Source organism: Scyliorhinus torazame, chromosome 5, assembly GCF_047496885.1.
Source record: "Scyliorhinus torazame isolate Kashiwa2021f chromosome 5, sScyTor2.1, whole genome shotgun sequence".
NCBI lineage: Eukaryota > Metazoa > Chordata > Chondrichthyes > Carcharhiniformes > Scyliorhinidae > Scyliorhinus > Scyliorhinus torazame.
The window spans coordinates 2,554,442-2,571,941 of record NC_092711.1 but is presented as its reverse complement, the minus strand read 5'-3'; the positions used below and the strand labels follow the sequence as shown (position 1 = coordinate 2,571,941).

The 17,500-nt window shown below is 53.9% G+C and overlaps 1 long non-coding RNA gene across 1 annotated transcript in view; it reads right to left on the bottom strand.

Annotated features, from left to right (window-relative positions):
- LOC140418139 (uncharacterized) overlaps positions 1–14,190 on the bottom strand; it is a 15,672-nt gene extending 1,482 nt beyond the window's left edge. The window contains exons 1-2 of the long non-coding RNA XR_011944795.1: positions 14,071–14,190; positions 6,725–6,813 (exon numbers count right to left, since the gene is read on the bottom strand). This is a non-coding gene — a long non-coding RNA (uncharacterized lncRNA). The remainder of the gene's footprint in view (positions 1–6,724; positions 6,814–14,070) is intronic.
- Between the last annotated feature and the right edge of the window lie 3,310 nt (positions 14,191–17,500).

Here is a 17,500-nt window from a genome sequence, read left to right as displayed (position 1 = left end):
AGTACTGACCCTCTGACAGTGCAGCGCTCACTCAGTACTGACCCTCTGTCAGTGCGGCACTCTCTGTACTGACCCTCTGACAGTGCTGCACTCCCTCAGTACTGACCCTCTGACAGTGCAGCACTCCCTCAGTACTGACCCTCCGACAGTGCGACACTCCCTCCGTACTGACCCTCTGACAGTGCGACACTCCCTCAGTACTGACCCTCTGACAGTGCAGCGCTCACTCAGTACTGACCCTCTGTCAGTGCGGCACTCTCTGTACTGACCCTCTGACAGTGCTGCACTCCCTCAGTACTGACCCTCTGACAGTGCAGCACTCCCTCAGTACTGACCCTCTGACAGTGCAGCACTCCCTCAGTACTGACCCTCTGACAGTGCGGCGCTCCCTCAGTACTGACCCTCTGACAGTGCGGCACTCCCTCAGTACTGACCCTCTGACAGTGCGGCACTCCCTCAGTACTGACCATCTGACAGTGCGGCACTCCCTCAGTACTGACCCTCTGACAGTGCGGCACTCCCTCAGTACTGACCCTCTGACAGTGCGGCACTCCCTCAGTACTGACCCTCTGACAGTGCGGCACTCCCTCAGTACTGACCCTCTGACAGTGCGGCACTCCCTCAGTACTGACCCTCTGACAGTGCAGCACTCCCTCAGTACTGACCCTCTGACAGTGCGGCACTCCCTCAGTACTGACCCCCAGACAGTGCGGCACTCCCTCAGTACTGACCCTCTGACAGTGCGGCACTCCCTCTGTACTGACCCTCTGACAGTGCGGCACTCCCTCAGTACTGACCCTCTGACAGTGCGGCACTCCCTCAGTACTGACCCTCTGACAGTGCGGCACTCACTCAGTACTGACCCTCTGACAGTGCGGTGCTCCCTCAGTACTGACCCTCTGACAATGCGGCACTCCCTCAGTACTGACCCTGTGACAGTGCAGCGCTCCCTCAGTACTGACCCTCTGACAGTGCGGCACTCCCTCAGTACTGACCCTCTGACAGTGCGGCACTCCCTCACTACTGACCCTCTGACAGTGCGGCACTCCCTCACTACTGACCCTCTGACAGTGCTGCACTCCCTCAGTACTGACCCTCTGACAGTGCGGCACTCCCTCAGTACTGACCCTCTGACAGTGCGGCACTCCCTCAGTACTGACCCTCTGACAGTGCGGCACTCCCTCAGTACTGACCCTCTGACAGTGCGGCACTAGCTCACTACTGACCCTCTGACAGTGCTGCACTCCCTCAGTACTGACCCTCTGACAGTGCGGCACTCCCTCAGTACTGACCCTCTGACAGTGCGGCACTCCCTCAGTACTGACCCTCTGACAGAGCGGCACTCCCTCAGTACTGACCCTCAGACAGTGCAGCACTCCCTCAGTACTGACCCTCTGACAGTGCGGCACTCCCTCAGTACTGACCCTCTGACAGTGCGGCACTCCCTCAGTACTGAACCTCCGACAGTGCGGCACTCCCACAGTACTGACCCTCTGACAGTGCGGCACTCCCTCAGTACTGACCCTCTGACAGTGCGGCGCTCCCTCAGTACTGACCCTCTGACAGTGCGGCGCTCCCTCAGTACTGATCCTCTGACAGTGCGGCGCTCCCTCAGTACTGATCCTCTGACAGTGCGGCACTCCCTCAGTACTGACCCTCTGACAGTGCGGCACTCCCTCAGTACTGACCCTCTGACAGTACGGCACTCCCTCAGTACTGACCCTCTGACAGTGCGGCGCTCCCTCAGTACTGACTCTCTGACAGTGCATCACTTCCTCAGTACTGACCCTCTGACAGTGCGGCACTCCCTCAGTACTGACCCTCTGACAGTGCGGCACTCCCTCAGTACTGAACCTCTGACAGTGCGGCACTCCCTCAGTACTGACCCTCCGACAGTGCGACACTCCCTCCGTACTGACCCTCTGTCAGTGCGGCACTCCCTCAGTACTGACCCTCTGACAGTGCGGCACTCCCTCAGTACTGACTCTCTGACAGTGCAGCACTCCCTCAGTACTGACCCTCTGACAGTGCGGCGCTCCCTCAGTACTGACCCTCTGACAGTGCGGCACTCCCTCAGTACTGACCCTCTGACAGTGCGGCACTCCCTCAGTACTGACCATCTGACAGTGCGGCACTCCCTCAGTACTAACCCTCTGTCAGTGCGGCACTCCCTCAGTACTGACCTTCTGACAGTGCGGCACTCCCTCAGTACTGACACTCTGACAGTGCGGCACTCCCTCAGTACAGACCCTCTGACAATGCGGCACTCCCTCAGTACTGACCCTCTGACAGTGCGGTACTCCCTCAGTACTGACCCTCTGACAGTGCGGCACTCGCTCAGTACTGACACTCTGACAGTGCGGCACTCCCTCAGTACAGACCCTCTGACAGTGCGGCACTCCCTCAGTACTGACCCTCTGACAGTGCGGCACTCCCTCAGTACTGACCCTCTGACAGTGCGGCACTCCCTCAGTACTGACCCTCTGACAGTGCGGCACTCCCTCAGTACTGACACTCTGACAGTGCGGCACTCCCTCAGTACAGACCCTCTGACAGTGCGGCACTCCCTCAGTACTGATCCTCTGACAGTGCGGCACTCCCTCAGTACTGACCCCCTGATAGTGCAGCGCTCCCTCAGTACTGACCCTCTGACAGTGCGGCACTCCCTCAGTACTGACCCTCTGACAGTGCGGCACTCCCTCAGTACTGACCCTCCGACAGTGCGACACTCCCTCCGTACTGACTCTCTGTCAGTGCGGCACTCCCTCAGTACAGACCCTCTGACAGTGCGGCACTCCCTCAGTACTGATCCTCTGACAGTGCGGCACTCCCTCAGTACTGACCCCCTGATAGTGCAGCGCTCCCTCAGTACTGACCCTCTGACAGTGCGGCACTCCCTCAGTACTGACCCTCTGACAGTGCGGCACTCCCTCAGTACTGACCCTCCGACAGTGCGACACTCCCTCAGTACTGACCCTCTGACAGTGCAGCGCTCACTCAGTACTGACCCTCTGTCAGTGCGGCACTCTCTGTACTGACCCTCTGACAGTGCTGCACTCCCTCAGTACTGACCCTCTGACAGTGCGGCACTCCCTCAGTACTGACCCTCTGACAGTGCGGCACTCCCTCAGTACTGACCCTCTGACAGTACGGCACTCCCTCAGTGCTGACTCTCTGACAGTGCATCACTTCCTCAGTACTGACCCTCTGACAGAGCGGCACTCCCTCAGTACTGACCTTCTGACAGTGCGGCACTCCCTCAGTACTGAACCTCTGACAGTGCGGCACTCCCTCAGTACTGACCCTCCGACAGTGCGACACTCCCTCCGTACTGACCCTCTGTCAGTGCGGCACTCCCTCAGTACTGACCATCTGACAGTGCGGCACTCCCTCAGTACTGACCCTCTGACAGTGCGGCACTCCCTCAGTACTGACCATCTGACAGTGTGGCACTCCCTCAGTACTGACCCTCTGACAGTGCGGCACTCCCTCAGTACTGACCCTCCGACAGTGCGACACTCCCTCCGTACTGACTCTCTGTCAGTGCGGCACTCCCTCAGTACTGACCCTCTGACAGTGCGGCACTCCCTCTGTACTGACCCTCTGACAGTGCGGCACTCCCTCAGTACTGACCCTCTGACAGTGCGGCACTCCCTCAGTACTGACCCTCTGACAGTGCGGCACTCCCTCAGTACTGACCCTCTGACAGTGCGGCACTCACTCAGTACTGACCCTCTGACAGTGCGGTGCTCCCTCAGTACTGACCCTCTGACAATGCGGCACTCCCTCAGTACTGACCCTGTGACAGTGCAGCGCTCCCTCAGTACTGACCCTCTGACAGTGCGGCTCTCCCTCAGTACTGACCCTCTGACAGTGCGGCGCTCCCTCAGTACTGACCCTCTGACAGTGCGGCACTCCCTCAGTACTGACCCTCTGACAGTGCGGCACTCCCTCAGTACTGACCCTCTGACAATGCGGCACTCCCTCAGTACTGACCCTGTGACAGTGCAGCGCTCCCTCAGTACTGACCCTCTGACAGTGCGGCACTCCCTCACTACTGACCCTCTGACAGTGCGGCACTCCCTCAGTACTGACCCTCTGACAGTGCGGCACTCCCTCAGTACTGACCCTCTGACAGTGCGGCACTCCCTCAGTACTGACCCTCAGACAGTGCAGCACTCCCTCAGTACTGACCCTCTGACAGTGTGACACTCCCTCAGTACTGACCCTCTGACAGTGCGGCACTCCCTCAGTACTGAACCTCCGACAGTGCGGCACTCCCACAGTACTGACCCTCTGACAGTGCGGCACTCCCTCAGTACTGACCCTCCGACAGTGCGGCGCTCCCTCAGTACTGACCCTCTGACAGTGCGGCACTCCCTCAGTACTGACCCTCTGACAGTGCGGCGCTCCCTCAGTACTGATCCTCTGACAGTGCGGCGCTCCCTCAGTACTGATCCTCTGACAGTGCGGCACTCCCTCAGTACTGACCCTCTGACAGTACGGCACTCCCTCAGTGCTGACTCTCTGACAGTGCATCACTTCCTCAGTACTGACCCTCTGACAGAGCGGCACTCCCTCAGTACTGACCCTCTGACAGTGCGGCACTCCCTCAGTACTGACCCTCTGACAGTGCGGCACTCCCTCAGTACTGACCATCTGACATTGCGGCACTCCCTCAGTACTGACCCTCTGACAGGGCAGCACCTCCTCAGTACTGACCCTCTGACTGTGCGGCACTCCCTCAGTACTGACCCTCTGACAGTGCGGCACTCCCTCAGTACTGATCCTCTGACAGTGCAGCACTCCCTCAGTACTGACCCTCTGACAGTGCGGCACTCCCTCAGTACTGATCCTCTGACAGTGCAGCGCTCCCTCATAACTGACCCTCTGACAGTGCGGCACTCCCTCAGTACTGACCCTCTGACAGTGCAGCACTCCCTCAGTACTGACCCTCTGACTGTGCAGCACTCCCTCAGTACTGACCTTCTGACAGTGCGGCACTCCCTCAGTACTGACCCTCTGACAGTGCGGCACTCCCTCAGTACTGACCCTCTGACAGTACGGCACTCACTCAGTACTGGCCCTCTGACAGTGCGGCACTCCCTCAGCACTGACCATCTGACAGTGCGGCACTCCCTCAGTACTGACCCTCTGGCAGTGCAACACTCCCTCAGTACTGACCATCTGTCAGTGCGGCACTCCCTCAGTACTGACCCTCTGACAGTGCGGCACTCCCTCAGTACTGACCCTCTGACAGTGCTGCACTCTCTCAGTACTGACCCTCTGACAGTGCGGCACTCCCTCAGTACTGACCTCTGACAGTGCGGCACTCCCTCTGTACTGACTCTCTGACAGTGCAGCACTCCCTCAGTACTGACCCTCTGACAGTGCGGCACTCCCTCAGTACTGACCCTCTGACAGTGCGGCACTCCCTCAGTACTGACCCTCTGACAGTGCTGCACTCCCTCAGTACTGACCCGCTGACAGTGCGGCACTCCCTCAGTACTGACCCTCTGACAGTGCGTCGCTCCCTCAGTACTGACCCTCTGACAGTGCGGCACACCCTCATTACTGACCCGCTGACAGTGCGGCACTCCCTCAGTACTGACCCTCTGACAGTGCGTCACTCCCTCAGTACTGACCCTCTGACAGTGCGGCACTCCCTCAGTACTGACCCTCTGACAGTGCGTCGCTCCCTCAGTACTGACCCTCTGACAGTGCGGCACACCCTCATTACTGACCCGCTGACAGTGCGGCACTCCCTCAGTACTGACCCTCTGACAGTGCGTCACTCCCTCAGTACTGACCCTCTGACAGTGCGGCACTCCCTCAGTACTGACCCTCTGACAGTGCGGCACTCCCTCAGTACTGACCCTCTGACAGTGCGGCACTCCCTCAGTACTGACCCTCTGACAGTGTAGCACTCGCTCAGTACTGACCCTCTGACAGTGCGGCACTCCCTCAGTACTGACCCTCTGACAGTTTGGCACTCCCTCAGTACTGACCCGCTGACAGTGCGGCACTCCCTCAGTACTGACCCTCTGACAGTGCGTCGCTCCCTCAGTACTGACCCTCTGTCAGTGCGGCGCTCCCTCAGTACTGACCCTCTGACAGTGCGGCACTCCCTCAGTACTGACCCGCTGACAGTGCGGCACTCCCTCAGTACTGACCCTCTGACAGTGCGTCACTCCCTAAGTACTGACCCTCTGACAGTGCGGCACTCCCTCAGTACTGACCCTCTGACAGTGCGGCACTCCCTCAGTACTGACCCTCTGACAGTGCGGCACTCCCTCAGTACTGACCCTCTGACAGTGCGGCACTCCCTCAGTACTGACCCTCTGACAGTGCGGCACTCCCTCAGTACTGACCCTCTGACAGTGCGGCACTCCCTCAGTACTGACCCTCTGACAGTGCAGCACTCGCTCAGTACTGACCCTCTGACAGTGCGGCACTCCCTCAGTACTGACCCTCTGACAGTGCGGCACTCTCTCAGTACTGACCCTCTGACAGTGCGGCACTCCCTCAGTACTGACCCTCTGACAGTGCGGCACTCCCTCAGTACTGACCCTCTGACAGTGCGGCACTCCCTCGGTACTGACCCTCTGACAGTGCAGCACTCCCTCAGTACTGACCCTCTGACAGTGTGGCACTCCCTCAGTTCTGACCCTCTGACAGTGTGGCACTCCCTCAGTTCTGACCCTCTCCTGTTGAACATATTTACCTCCAGGTTTGTTGGTCGCTAGACATCTGATTGCGATCGATGTTCTTCACAATGTAACTCGTCTTCAACCAATGAGAACCTTGTGGAGTCTGTATCGAGAGATAGGGAGAGAGGGAGTGAGAAGGAGAGCGAGAGGGAGAGACAGTCAGCGATTGGCAAAATATAAGAATACTGACTGGTAGAATCTTCAAATTTTCTGTGCTAGCCTTCAATGGAGCAATTCACCACTGTATCTAACCCCGTGCTGTAACTGTCCTGGGAGTGTTTGATGGGGACAGCGTAGAGGGAGCTTTACTCTGTATCTAACCCCGTGCTGTCCCTGTCCTGGGAGTGTTTGATGGGGACAGTGTAGAGGGAGCTTTACTCTGTATCTAACCCCGGGCTGTACCTGTCCTGGGAGTGTTTGATGGGGACAGTGTAGAGGGAGCTTTACTCTGTATCTAACCCCGGGCTGTACCTGTCCTGGGAGTGTTTGATGGGGACAGTGTAGAGGGAGCTTTATTCTGTATCTAACCCCGTGCTGTACCTGTCCTGGGAGTGTTTGATGGGGACAGTGTAGAGGGAGCTTTACTCTGTATCTAACCCCGGGCTGTACCTGTCCTGGGAGTGTTTGATGGGGACAGTGTAGAGGGAGCTTTATTCTGTATCTAACCCCGTGCTGTACCTGTCCTGGGAGTGTTTGATGGGGACAGTTTAGAGGGAGCTTTACTCTGTATCTAACCCCGTGCTGTATCTGTCCTGGGAGTGTTTGATGGGGACAGTGTAGAGGGAGCTTTACTCTGTATCTAATCCCGTGCTGTACCTGTCCTGGGAGTGTTTGATGGGAACAGTGTAGAGGGAGCTTTACTCTGTGTCTCACCCCGTGCTGTACCTGTCCTGGGAGTGTTTGATGGGGACAGTGTAGAGGGAGGTTTACTCTGTATCTAACCCCGTGCTGTATCTGTCCTGGGAGTGTTTGATGGGGACAGTGTAGAGGGAGCTTTACTGTGTATCTAACCCCGTGCTGTACCTGTCCTGGGAGTGTTTGATGGGGACAGTGTAGAGGGAGCTTTACTCTGTATCTAACCCCAAGCACTACCTGTCCTGGGAGTGTTTGATGGGGACAGTGTAGATGGAGCTTTACTCTGTATCTAACCCCGTGCTGTATCTGTCCTGGGAGTGTTTGATGGGGACAGTGTAGAGCGAGCTTTACTCTGTATCTAACCCCGTGCTGTGCCTGTCCTGGGAGTGTTTGATGGGGACAGTGTAGAGGGAGATTTACTCTGTATCTAACCCCGTGCTGTATCTGTCCTGGGAGCGTTTGATGGGGACAGTGTAGTGGGAGCTTTACTCTGTATCTAACCCCGTGCTGTACCTGTCCTGGGAGTGTTTGATGGGGACAGTGTAGAGGGAGCTTTACTCTGTATCTAACCCCGTGCTGTACCTGTCCTGGAAGCGTTTGATGGGGACAGTGTCGAGGGAGCTTTACTCTGTATCTAACCCCGTGCTGTACCTGTCCTGGGAGTGTTTGATGGGGACAGTGTAGAGGGAGCTTTACTCTGTATCTAACCCCGTTGCTGTACCTGTCCTGGGAGTGTTTGATGGCGACAGTGTAGAGAGAGCTTTACTCTGTATCTAACCCCGTGCTGCACCTGTCCTGGGAGTGTTTGATGGAGGCAGTGTAGAGGCAGCTTTACTCTGTATCTAACCCCGTGCTGTACCTGTCCTGGGAGTGTTTGATGGAGGCAGTGTAGAGGCAGCTTTACTCTGTATCTAACCCCGTGCTGTACCTGTCCTGGGAGTGTTTGATGGGGACAGTGTAGAGGGAGCTTTACTCTGTATCTAACCCCGTGCTGTATCTGTCCTGGGAGTGTTTGATGGGGACAGTGTAGAGGGAGCTTTACTCTGTATCTAACCCCGTGCTGCACCTGTCCTGGGAGTGTTTGATGGAGGCAGTGTAGAGGGAGCTTTACTCTGTATCTAACCCCGTGCTGTATCTGTCCTGGGAGTATTTGATGGGGACAGTGTAGCGGGAGCTTTACTCTGTATCTAACCCCGTGCTGTATCTGTCCTGGGAGTGTTTGATGGGGACAGTGTAGAGGGAGCTTTACTCTGTATCTAACCCCGTGCTGTACCTGTCCTGGCAGTGTTTGATGGGGACAGTGTAGAGGAAGCTTTACTCTGTATCTAACCTCGTGCTGTACCTGTCCTGGGAGTGTTTGATGGGGACAGTGTAGAGGGAGCTTTACTCTGTATCTAACCCCATGCTGTACCTGTCCTGGGAGTGTTTGATGGGGACAGTGTAGAGCGAGCTTTACTCTGTATCTAACAGAGTGCTGTATCTGTCCTGGGAGTGTTTGATGGGGACAGTGTAGAGGGAGCTTTACTCTGTATCTAACCCCGTGCTGTATCTGTCCTGGGAGTGTTTGATGGGGACAGTGTAGAGCGAGCTTTACTCTGTATCTAACCCCGTGCTGTGCCTGTCCTGGGAGTGTTTGATGGGGACAGTGTAGAGGGAGATTTACTCTGTATCTAACCCCGTGCTGTATCTGTCCTGGGAGCGTTTGATGGGGACAGTGTAGTGGGAGCTTTACTCTGTATCTAACCCCGTGCTGTACCTGTCCTGGGAGTGTTTGATGGGGACAGTGTAGAGGGAGCTTTACTCTGTATCTAACCCCGTGCTGTACCTGTCCTGGAAGCGTTTGATGGGGACAGTGTCGAGGGAGCTTTACTCTGTATCTAACCCCGTGCTGTACCTGTCCTGGGAGTGTTTGATGGGGACAGTGTAGAGGGAGCTTTACTCTGTATCTAACCCCGTTGCTGTACCTGTCCTGGGAGTGTTTGATGGCGACAGTGTAGAGAGAGCTTTACTCTGTATCTAACCCCGTGCTGCACCTGTCCTGGGAGTGTTTGATGGAGGCAGTGTAGAGGCAGCTTTACTCTGTATCTAACCCCGTGCTGTACCTGTCCTGGGAGTGTTTGATGGAGGCAGTGTAGAGGCAGCTTTACTCTGTATCTAACCCCGTGCTGTACCTGTCCTGCGAGTGTTTGATGGGGACAGTGTAGAGGGAGCTTTAATCTGTATCTAACCCCGTGCTGTATCTGTCCTGGGAGTGTTTGATGGGGACAGTGTAGAGGGAACTTTACTCTGTATCTAACCCCGTGCTGTCCCTGTCCTGGGATTGTTTGATGGCGACAGTGTAGAGGGAGCTTTACTCTGTATCTAACCCCGTGCTGTACCTGCCCTGAGAGTGTTTGATGGGGACAGTGTAGAGGGAGCTTTACTCTGTATCTAACCCCGTGCTGTACCTGTCCTGGGATTGTTTGATGGGGACAGTGTAGAGGGAGCTTTACTCTGTATCTAACCCCGTGCTGTCCCTGTCCTGGGATTGTTTGATGGCGACAGTGTAGAGGGAGCTTTACTCTGTATCTAACCCCGTGCTGTCCCTGTCCTGGGAGTGTTTGATGGGGACAGTGTAGAGGGAGCATTACTGTGTATCTAACCCCGTGCTGTACCTGTCCTGGGAGTGTTTGATGGTGACAGTGTAGAGGGAGCTTTACTCTGTATCTAACCCCGTGTTGTACCTGTCCTGGGAGTGTTTGATGGGGACAGTGTAAAGGCAGCTTTACTCTGTATCTCACCCCGTGCTGTCCCTGTCCTGGGAGGGTTTGATGGGGACAGTGTAGAGGGAGCTTTACTCTGTATCTAACCCCGTGCTGTACCTGTCCTGGGAGTGTTTGATGGGGACAGTGTAGAGGGAGCTTTACTCTGTATCTAACCCCGTGCTGTACCTGTCCTGGGAGTGTTTTTTTTAAAGAATATTTTATTGAAAATTTTTGGTCAACCATGACAGTACATTGTGTATCCTTTACACAATAATATAACAGTATAAATAACAATGACCTGTTTTATAAACAAAGAATAAATAATATATAACAAAAACGAAAACTAAAACTAAAAGTCAACTGCATTGTCTCAGATAAACACTCTCCAAAAATATGGTTTAACAATCCAATATACAATTATTTATAGCAACGACCTATACATATTATACATATATATTAACAACCCTGAGAGTCCTTCTGGTTCCCCCCCCCCCCCCCCCACCACCCCTCCCCCATGGGCTGCTGCTGCTGCCTTCTTCTTTTCCATTCCCTCTATCTTTCTGTGAGGTATTCGACGAACGGTTGCCACCGCCTGGTGAACCCTTGAGCCGACCCCCTTAGGACGAACTTAATCCGTTCCAGCTTTATAAACCCTACCATGTCATTTATCCAGGTCTCCACACCCGGGGGCTTGGCTTCCTTCCGCATTAACAGTATCCTGCGCCGGGCTACTAGGGACGCAAAGGCCAAAACATCAGCCTCTTTCGCCTCCTGCACTCCCGGCTCTTCTGCAACCCCGAATATAGCCAACCCCCAGCTTGGTTCGACCCGGACCCCCACCGCCTTCGAAAGCACCTTTGTCACCCCCACCCAGAACCCCTGTAGTGCCGGACATGACCAGAACATGTGGGTATGATTCGCTGGGCTTCTCGAGCACCTCGCACACCTATCCTCTACCCCCAAAAATTTACTGAGCCGTGCTCCAGTCATATGCGCCCTGTGTAACACCTTAAACTGTATCAGGCTTAGCCTGGCACACGAGGACGATGAGTTTACCCTGCTTAGGGCATCTGCCCACAGCCCCTCCTCGACCTCCTCCCCCAGCTCTTCTTCCCATTTCCCTTTCAGCTCATCTACCATGATCTCCCCCTCATCCCTCATTTCCCTATATATGTCCGACACCTTACCATCCCCCACCCATGTCTTTGAGATCACTCTGTCCTGCACCTCATGCGTCGGGAGCTGCAGGAATTCCCTCACCTGCTGCCTCGCAAAAGCCCTCAGTTGCATATACCGGAATGCATTCCCTTGGGGCAACCCATATTTCTCGGTCAGCGCTCCCAGACTCGCGAACTTCCCATCCACAAACAGATCTTTCAGTTGCCTTACTCCTGCTCTTTGCCATGTTCCAAATCCCCCATCCATTCCCCCCGGGGCAAACCTATGGTTATTTCTTATCGGGGACCCCCCCAAGGCTCCAGTCTTTCCCCTATGCCGTCTCCACTGTCCCCAAATCTTCAGTGTAGCCACCACCACCGGGCTTGTGGTGTAGTTCCTCGGTGAGAACGGCAATGGGGCTGTCACCATAGCCTGTAGGCTAGTCCCCCTACAGGACGCCCTCTCCAATCTCTTCCACGCCGCTCCCTCCTCCTCTCCCATCCACTTACACACCATTGAGATATTGGCGGCCCAGTAGTACTCACTTAGGCTCGGTAGTGCCAGCCCCCCCTATCCCTACTACGCTGTAAGAATCCCTTCCTCACTCTCGGGGTCTTCCCGGCCCAAACAAAACCCATGATGCTCTTTTCAATCCTTTTGAAAAAAGCCTTCGTGATCACCACCGGGAGGCACTGAAACACAAAGAGGAATCTCGGGAGGACCACCATTTTAACCGCCTGCACCCTCCCTGCCAGTGACAGGGATACCATATCCCATCTCTTGAAGTCCTCTTCCATTTGTTCCACCAATCACGTTAAATTTAACCTATGCAATGTGCCCCAATTCTTGGCTATCTGGATCCCCAAGTTATGAAAGTCCCTTGTTACCTTCCTCAGCGGAAAGTCCTCTATTTCTCTGCTCTGCTCCCCTGGATGCACCACAAACAACTCACTTTTCCCCATGTTCAGTTTATATCCTGAGAATTCTCCAAACTCCCCAAGTATCCGCATTATCTCTGGCATCCCCTCCGCCGGGTCCGCCACATACAACAACAAATCGTCCGCATACAGAGATACCCGGTGTTCTTCTCCTCCCCTGAGTACTCCCCTCCACTTCTTGGCACCCCTCAATGCTATTGCCAGGGGCTCAATCGCCAGTGCAAACAATAATGGGGACAGAGGGCATCCCTGCCTCGTCCCTCTATGGAGCCGAAAATATGCAGATCCCCGTCCATTCGTGACCACACTCGCCACTGGGGCCCTATACAGCAGCTGCACCCATCTAACATACCCCTCTCCAAAACCAAATCTCCTCAACACCTCCCACAAATAATCTGTATCTTACCCCACGCTGTACCTGTCCTGGGAGTGTTTGATGGGGACAGTGTAGAGGGAGTTTTACTCTGTATCTAACCCCGTGCTGTACCTGTCCTGGGAGTGTTTGATGGGGACAGTGTAGAGGGAGCTTTGCTCTGTCTCTAACCCCGTGCTGTACCTGTCCTGGGAGTGTTTGATGGGGACAGTGTAGAGGGAGCTTTACTCTGTATCTATCCCCGTGCTGTACCTGTCCTGGGAGTGTTTGATGGGGACAGTGTAGAGGGAGCTTTACTCTCTATCTAACTCCGTGCTGTACCTGTCCTGGGAGTGTTTGATGGGGACAGTGTAGAGGGAGCTTTACTCTGTATCTAACCCCGTGCTGTACCTGTCCTGGGAGTGTTTGATGGGGACAGTGTAGAGGGAGCTTTACTCTGTATCTAACCCCGTGCTGTACCTGTCCTGGGAGTGTTTGATGGGGACAGTGTAGAGGGAGCTTTACTCTGTATCTAACCCCTGTGCTGTACCTGTGCTGGGAGTGTTTGATGGGGACAGTGCAGAGGGAGCTTTACTCTGTATCTAACCCCGTGCTGTACCTGTCCTGGGAGTGTTTGATGGGGGACAGTGTAGAGGGAGCTTTACTCTGTATCTAACCCCGTGCTGTACCTGTCCTGGGAGTGTTTGATGGGGACAGTGTCGAGGGAGCTTTACTCTGTATCTAACCCCGTGCTGTACTTGTCCTGGGAGTGTTTGATGGGGGACAGTGTAGAGGGAGCTTTACTCTGTATCTAACCCCGTGCTGTACCTGTCCTGGGAGTGTTTGATGGGGGACAGTGTAGAGGGAGCTTTACTCTGTATCTAACCCCGTGCTGTACCTGTCCTGGGAGTGTTTGATGGGGACAGTGTAGAGGGAGCTTTACTCTGTATGTAACCCCGTGCTGTACCTGTCCTGGGAGTGTTTGATGGGGACAGTGTAGAGGGAGCTTTACTCTGTATCTAACCCCGTGCTGTACTTGTCCTGGGAGTGTTTGATGGGGGACAGTGTAGAGGGAGCTTTACTCTGTATCTAACCCCGTGCTGTACCTGTCCTGGGAGTGTTTGATGGGGACAGTGTCGAGGGAGCTTTACTCTGTATCTAACCCCGTGCTGTACTTGTCCTGGGAGTGTTTGATGGGGACAGTGTAGAGGGAGCTTTACTCTGTATCTAACCCCGTGCTGTACCTGTCCTGGGAGTGTTTGATGGGAACAGTGTAGAGGGAGCTTTACTCTGTATCTAACCCCGTGCTGTACCTGTCCTGGGAGGGTTTCTCTGATCCAATGCTCCTGGTGACTCTGAATGGGTCCTGACAGTCACAGGTTTCTGTTTAAGTGGCGGTCTCCTCGGTCTCTGGGTCATCTCATTACCTGCTGAAGGGGGAGAGAGAGTGAGAGTGACGGGCAGTCCGTTCGTAACCCCGCTCGCCCGCCAAGCCCCAGGACCATCATACCTCACAGACACAGCTGCCTGGTCCCAGCAACAGTCCACAAATCAGCTCAGCTAGGAACTCTGTACAGGCACCTCACAGTAAAACTCACCAACACCAACCTATATCTCTGTCTCTCTCTGTCTCTCTCTCTCTCTGTCTGTCTGTCTCTCTCTCTGTCTGTCTCTCTCTCTGTCTGTCTCTCTCTCTGTCTGTCTCTCTCTCTGTCTGTCTCTCTCTCTGTCTGTCTCTCTCTCTGTCTGTCTCTCTCTCTGTCTGTCTCTCTCTCTCTCTCTCTCTCTCTCTCTCTCTCTCTGTCTCTCTCTCTCTCTGTCTCTCTCTCTCTGTCTCTCTCTCTCTCTGTCTCTCTCTCTCTCTGTCTCTCTCTCTCTGTCTCTCTCTCTGTCTCTCTCTCTGTCTCTCTCTCTGTCTCTCCCTCTCTCTCTCCCTCTCTCTCTCCCTCTCTCTCTCCCTCTCTCTCTCCCTCTCTCTCTCCCTCTCCCTCTCTCTCTCTGTCTCTCTCTGTCTCTCTCTCTCTCTCTCTCTCTATGTCTCTCCCTCTATGTCTCTCCCTCTCTGTCTCTCCCTCTCTGTCTCTCTGATGTGTTGGGTACTCTGGATCTGAGGAGATTGCGTTTACAAAGTACAAAGAACAGAGAAATGTACAGCACAGGAACAGGCCCTTCGGCCCTCCAAGCCCGTGCCGACCATGCTACCCGACTAAACTACAATCTTCTACACTTCCTGGGTCCGTATCCCTCTATTCCCATCCTATTCATGTATTTGTCAAGATGCCCCTTAAATGTCCCTATCGTCCCTGCTTCCACCACCTCCTCCGGCAGCGAGTTCCAGGCACCCACTACCCTCTGTGTAAAAAAACTTGCCTCGTACATCTACTCTAAACCTTGCCCCTCGCACCTTAAACCTATGCCCCCTAGTAATTGACCCCTCTACCCCGGGAAAAAGCCTCTGACTATCCACTCTGTCTATGCCCCTCATAATTTTGTACACCTCTATCAGGTCGCCCCTCAACCTCCTTCGTTCCAGTGAGAACAAACCGAGTTTATTCAACCGCTCCTCATAGCTAATGCCCTCCATACCGGGCAACATCCTGGTAAATCTCTTCTGCAGCCTCTCTAAAGCCTCCACATCCTTCTGGTAGTGTGGCGACCAGAATTGAACACTATACTCCAAGTGTGGCCTAACTAAGATTCTATACAGCTGCAACATGACTTGCCAATTCTTATACTCAATGCCCCGGCCAATGAAGGCAAGCTTGCCGTATGCCTTCTTGACTACCGTCTCCACCTGTGTTGCCCCTTTCAATGACCTGTGGACCTGTACACCTAGATCTCTTTGACTTTCAATACTCTTGAGGGTTCTAGCATTCACTGTATATTCCCTACCTGTATTAGACCTTCCAAAATGCATTACCTCACATTTGTCCGGATTAAACTCCATCTGCCATCTCTCCGCCCAAGTCTCCAAACAATCTAAATCCTGCTGTATCCTCTGACAGTCCTCATCGCTATCTGCAATCCCACCAACCTTTGTGTCGTCTGCAAACTTACTAATCAGACCAGTTACATTTTCCTCCAAATCATTTATATATACTACAAAGAGCAAAGGTCCCAGCACTGATCCCTGTGGAACACCACTGGTCACAGCCCTCCAATTAGAAAAGCATCCCTCCATTGCTACCCTCTGCCTTCTATGGCCTAGCCAGTTCTGTATCCACCTTGCCAGCTCACCCCTGATCCCGTGTGACTTCACCTTTTGTACTAGTCTACCATGAGGGACCTTGTCAAAGGCCTTACTGAAGTCCATCTAGACAACATCCACTGCCCTACCTGCATCAATCATCTTAGTGACCTCCTCGAAAAACTCTATCAAGTTAGTGAGACACGACCTCCCCTTCACAAAACCGTGCGGCCTCTCACTAATACGTCCATTTGCTTCCAAATGGGAGTAGATCCTGTCTCGAAGAATTCTCTCCAGTAATTTCCCTACCACTGAAGTAAGGCTCACCGGCTTGTAGTTCCCTGGATTATCCTTGCTACCCTTCTTAAACAGAGGAACAACATTGGCTATTCTCCAGTCCTCCGGGACATCCCCTGAAGACAGTGAGGATCCAAAGATTTCTGTCAAGGCCTCAGCAATTTCCTCTCCAGCCTCCTTCAGTATTCTGGGGTAGATCCCATCAGGCCCTGGGGACTTATCTACCTTAATATTTTTTTAAGACACCCAACACCTCGTCTTTTTGGATCTCAATGTGACCCAGGCTATCTACACACCCTTCTCCAGACTCAACATCTACCAATTCCTTCTCTTTGGTGAATACTGATGCAAAGTATTCATTTAGTACCTCGCCCATTTCCTCTGGCTCCACACATAGATTCCCTTGCCTATCCTTCAGTGGGCCAACCCTTTCCCTGGCTACCCTCTTGCTTTTTATGTACGTGTAAAAAGCCTTGGGATTTTCCTTAACCCTATTTGCCAATGCCTTTTCGTGACCCCTTCTAGCCCTCCTGACTCCTTGCTTAAGTTCCTTCCTATTTTCCTTATATTCCACGCAGGCTTCGTCTGTTCCCAGCCTTTTAGCCCTGACAAATGCCTCCTTTTTCTTTTTGACGAGGCCGACAATATCTCTCGTTATCCAAGGTTCCCGAAATTGCCGTATTTATCCTTCTTCCTGACAGGAACATGCCGGTCCTGAATTCCTTTCAACTGACACTTGAAAGCCTCCCACATGTCAGATGTTGATTTGCCCTCAAACATCCGCCCCCAATCTATGTTCTTCAGTTCCCGCCTAATATTGTTATAATTAGCCTTCCCCCAATTTAGCACATTCATCCTAGGACCACTCTTATCCTTGTCCACCAGTACTTTAAAACTTACTGAATTGTGGTCACTGCTACCGAAATGCTCCCCTACTGAAACATCTACCACCTGGCCGGGCTCATTCCCCAATACCAGGTCCAGTACCGCCCCTTCCCTAGTTGGACTGTTTACATATTGTTTTAAGAAGCCCTCCTGGATGCTCCTTACAAACTCCGCCCCACCTAAGCCCCTGGCACTAAGTGAGTCCCAGTCAATATTGGGGAAGTTGAAGTCTCCCATCACCACAACCCTGTTGTTTTTACTCTTTTCCAAAATCTGTCTACCTATCTGCTCCTCTATCTCCCGCTGGCTGTTGGGAGGCCTGTAGTAAACCCCCAACATTACCTTAGCAGTAACATAGACAGGCTACGAACACT